Source organism: Hydra vulgaris, chromosome 02 (assembly GCF_038396675.1).
Source record: "Hydra vulgaris chromosome 02, alternate assembly HydraT2T_AEP".
Classification (NCBI taxonomy): domain Eukaryota; kingdom Metazoa; phylum Cnidaria; class Hydrozoa; order Anthoathecata; family Hydridae; genus Hydra; species Hydra vulgaris.
Genome location: NC_088921.1, coordinates 70,470,942 through 70,476,142, shown reverse-complemented (window position 1 = coordinate 70,476,142; position 5,201 = coordinate 70,470,942). Strand labels below are relative to the sequence as shown.

Sequence of the window (5,201 nt, the reverse complement as noted above, 5' to 3'; positions counted from 1 at the left end):
AATATAGTATATACAAATATAATAACATATAAATATAGTATGTATTATAAATATAATGGAATATTAAAGTAAAATGATATAAACTCAGGTATAATATAAAATTCAAATAACTAAGATATTCTAAATGTAAAGAAAAAAAAACTGATGCTTGCGGTGTTATACTGTTAAAATATACAAGATTTTGAAACTTTTAACTTCTCGAAAATTGTATTTACGATTAATATATTTATCAATCGTTTTTTATTCATTTTATCTGATAAAATATAATTATAAAAACTCTAATCGTTTTGTATGTTTATTTGTTTTGATTTTTTCATGTTTAATTTATTTCTAGATTTAGAGAAAAAGAAGCAAAAAAAAAAAAAAGAAAAAAAGAAAGGTAACTCTCCCAAAATTTTATACCAGGGTTTTGCTGTTTATAGATGAAATTTTTGACTTTTTTTGTTTTTGTGTTGAAGTATTTTTAAATTCTTTTTTTTTTTTTTTTTTAATTTACAGTATTTACATATCATAATTTACATGTAATATAGACATATAAACTTGGAATCTGGAAGAAGATCATATCAATCTTGTCGCCAGAACCATATAAAAATTACAATATAAATATAATTTAAAATAATACAGGTAGTTTATAACAAAATAACAATCTAAAACATTTGTAACAATAAATGGTTAAAATAATATCTCAAAAATGTTTTAATATATTATCCGTTGAAAAAAACAATACTCTTTAACTTGTTTTTAAAAACAGAAAAAGTGACGGATGAATCAAAATTAGGCTGGAAAATTTTATTCCAGAGATAAGATGCTCAATAATCTATACAAAATTGATTAAACTTTGTTTGACAAAAAGGTTCTTTTAAATTGTTTTTATTTCGCAAACTATATTTATTCTTTACTTTACAGGTAAATAGATCTTTAAAAACATTTAATAAAGGGTTGTTGATACGACAAAACGTAAAGCATAAAGTATTATACAAGGTAAGTTCATAAACGTTTAATGCATTTATATCTTTTAATAAAGGTTTTGTATTTGAAAAACGATTTAAAAAATGTATTATTCGCATTGCATGTTTCTGATGGCGGTAAAGACATTGTAATTTACTTTTACCTGTACTTCCCCAGGCAATATTTGCATAGTTTATATAGCTATGAATAAATGAGTAGTATAGTTGTTTTAAATTATTTTTAATTAAATAATTTCTGGCCTTATAGAGGATTCCAATACTTTTTTCAACTTTTGTTGATATATAATCAATATGAGTTTTTCATGTCATATTTTCGTCAAGATAACTACCTAGGAATTTTAAAACGGAATTTTTTTTGTTTATTTTTACTTCATCAATATAAAGTTTAGGTAAATCATAAGGCAAAAAACTTTTTTTTGTTGAGAAGTGGAAAAGGATCCACTTTGTTTTGTCAATATTTTAGGCTGGTTTGTTGCATTTAAACCATGTAGAAATTTGTATAAGTTCTTTATTCATATTTAAAAAAGTTTGTTTATGTCTTTGTTTGATAAAAATAAATAGGTATTTTCTGCAAACATGATGGTCTTAAGGTTCAAGGATTTTTTTAGATTATTTAGATTGTTGATGTATACTAAAAAGAGAAGTGGACCAAGAATATAACCCTGTGGAACACCAAATTTTATTTCAATTAATGTTTTATTTTGAAGATCAATAGGAAGCAATTCTTCTCCGTGGTAGACGAATTGCTTTCTATTTGACAAGTAGCTTTTATACCATTTGATCAATTTACCAGTTATTCCGTAGAACTCAAGTTTTTTAAGAAAGATATCACAATTGACTGTATCAAAAGCCTTTGACAAATCGACAAAAACACCAAGTGTATACTGCGATTTAGCAAAAGAATTTGAGACTTCACGTGTAAACTTAATAATGGCTATTTCAGTTGAACTATTCTTTTTAAAACCGAATTGATTTTTATATAGTAAATTATTTAAAATCAGGTAGTTGTATCTTTTTTCGAAGATGATTTTTTCAAATATTTTTGAAAACGTAGGAAGGATAGAAATAGGGCGATAATTATTGACTTTTGATTTTTCTCCATCTCTATAATTCGGGATAACTTTGGCAATTTTTAATAAATCAAGGAAAACCCTTCGTTGTTTAAGGAAATATTTGTAGAAGGAATCCTATCAACCAGCCTACTTCCGATATCAGTAAAGTATTTATTAAACTCTTTCGCTATTTCATTTGGTTAATATACGCATACATTGTTTATTTTAATCATTTTCGGAAGGAAATTTGAGCAGGTTTTCTGTTTCCCTGTTATTTCTTTCAATATTTTTCATATTTGTTTGAGTCATTTTTATATTTAGTAATTAGATTAGAGTAATAATTTTTTTTCAGGTTTTTACGAATTTTTTAGAATAGAGTTTTGTAGTTTTTATATGTGCGTAAATTAGCATGAGATTTTGTTTTTAATTATTTAATATGCAATTTTTGTTTAATTTTTGAAGATTTTTTGAAGACCCTTGGTAATCCAAGGACTATTTAAGGTTTTTGGTTTTATTTCGGAAACGGGGAAATATGCATCACACACCGAGAAGAGTCGATTAAAGAACTTATTATAGATTACATTTATGTCTTTATTAAAATTTATATGCCTCCAGTTTAGCAATGATAATTGATATTTAAACGTTTCTTAATTTTTTTTATTGAAAATAAGTTTTCTTATAGTTTTATTAGTGTTAGGAATTAAAATTGTGTTAATTGTTAGAAAAAATTGGAAAATGGGTTAGAGCTTTAAATCCTATTACTTAACATTTGAAATTTAAGTTGAGTTGTTTTTCTTTCCTAACCCATAAATAAAAACTTTCAACAATCTGGAAAACAGCATTTTAAAATATTACTATATCATTCTTCAATGTCGACCTGATTGCCGACTATAAAGTTTGAGCGAGGTCGCCAAATCGCCGACCTCGTTTATATGTTTTATGGTAATCTTTGTGTCACAATATCTTTGCCGACTACTTGCAGTTTAAAGTCAACATTTTATTTTTTATACACTATTGTTATATATTGTAATACAACAGTTTTTATAACTGTTTTAACAAAGGAAAACAAATTGAATGTTGTAAGATAACAGGCATCTCTTTCCGAAATTTCAAAAATGCATATTAAATAAATATGTTTTATCTTCAAGTCATTCTAAACAAGTATGTTTTATCTTAAAGTAATTTTAAACAAATATGTTTTATCTTAAATTAATTCTAAACAAATATGTTTTATCTTAAAGTAAATAAAATTACTTTAGTAATACGAATCCAAAACATATATATGTTAAATATGAATTATTGCTAAAAATAGAAGTAATGTTTAAAATATAAGTATTTATAAATAAAATGAAAAGTAAAAATCATAGTTAAACAAAATAATAAGTTACAATAACAATTATAATATTAAAAAAATATAGGATATAATATAAATAAAAATATATCACTCATGCAACATCAAGTAGATTTTCTTTAAATTTTGCCAAAAAATGCATCCTATGCCTACAAGAAAAATTTGAAGTTGTTACACATGCAAACCAAGAATGTTTATTAAACAAAAAATCGGGATTGGTTTCTAAATGCAGGCATGAAAATAATTTTCTCCTAAAAAACTATAAAAATAAGTGAGCTCAAATAATAATTAAATTAAACCCTTTATAAAACATATATTTTTTAAAAAGCAAAAGTAATCAATTCTAAATCTATTCTACTTAGTTTTCTACACAAAAAAAAGTTCGATTCTTTTTTTAATTTAAATTTTTTTTGATATTTACCTCTCAATAACTGCAGACATTTTAGATAAAACAATTGCATTTGCGAAAAGCCACACAGTTATTCCTGAAGAAACAATTCCTGTAATAAAACATTGTAAAAATACATTACTTTATTTACTGCATATTAATATTAACTCAAATCATCCACCCAAATTCTAAAACAAATTCTGATTTCAATTAATAACAGGCTAAACCAAAACTCCTTTAATGAAAATGTATTCAATTCCTCTAAAATATTTGAAGATGCCCTTAAAAATTGGTTTCGAAAATTTTGAACTAAAATTTGACCCTGAAAAAAAGAATACAAAAAAGCGAAATAGACCTAGAAATGTAATTTGGTTCAACCCCCAAAATTTTATCATTTAGCAAAAATGTTTCAACTAACATAGAAAAAGTGTTTTTAAAGTTAGTCTATATTTCCCGCCCTCTAATAAATTACATAAAATTTTTAATCGAAATTAAAGTTAGCTACAATTACACAAAAAGTATGGAAAGAATTATAAAAGGTCACAATAATGCTTTGTTAAACAAAAAAGAAATCCTAAATGAAAAAACTATTGAAAATTGTAACTTTAAACAAAAAAACAATTGTCCAATGAGTGGAAGTGGTTTATTCACCACTGTCAAAATATATATTGGAATTAAAAGATAAAAATATTGATGATTTTATACTGAATTGGTCCATCCTTAAAACAGCGCCTGCATATAACAATATTTCCAAAAAATGCATACTATGTCTACAAGAAAAATTTGAAATTGTTACATATGCAAACCAAGAATGCTTATTAAACAAAAAATCGGAATTGGTTTCTAAATGCAGTCACAAAAATAAGTTTCTCCTATGAAATGAAAACTATCAAAATAAGTGAGCTAAATAATAATTACATTAAACCCCCCCTTTGTAAAAAATATTTTTTTAAAAAGCAAAAGTAATCAATTCTAAAGAATTCTTTTTATAATAGAGTCAGCATATTCCACAGTTGTGTGGAAATTTACAGTTGTTAGGACATTTCCGATTTCCTGTAATTTAATTTTTGGTATAAATTGAAGTTTTATCAATTTGATAATTTATTTTTGATGAGTCTTTATTGATAAAACACAGTGAAAAAAATTTTGTTAAGTGTTTTCTACTACTTTATAATTGCTCTGTTCTTTTAAGAAGACTGAGCACTCTATTTTGTAGAACACATTTTACAATTGTTTTAGCAGGCTACTTACTTCCTTTAATTACAACCCTCTCTCAACTCTTTAACTTCGAAATACAAACCTTGACGTATAAAATCGTTGTGCTAAAGAACAAGTTGAGTGCGGTTCAACACTAAAAAAAAAGGGAGAAATTTCTACATTTTTTAGGAATATGTGATATACCCGTAGTATATAAGTTTTTAATATATTTGTTACCTCAGAAG

At 24.7% G+C, this 5,201-nt stretch overlaps 1 long non-coding RNA gene across 1 annotated transcript; it reads left to right on the top strand.

Annotated features, from left to right (window-relative positions):
- The first annotated feature begins 408 nt into the window (after positions 1-408).
- On the top strand, positions 409-2,462 carry LOC136076598 (uncharacterized). Its single transcript, XR_010636414.1, has 2 exons — positions 409-981; positions 1,577-2,462. It is a non-coding gene; the product is annotated as an uncharacterized LOC136076598 (long non-coding RNA).
- Positions 2,463-5,201: the final 2,739 nt, after the last annotated feature.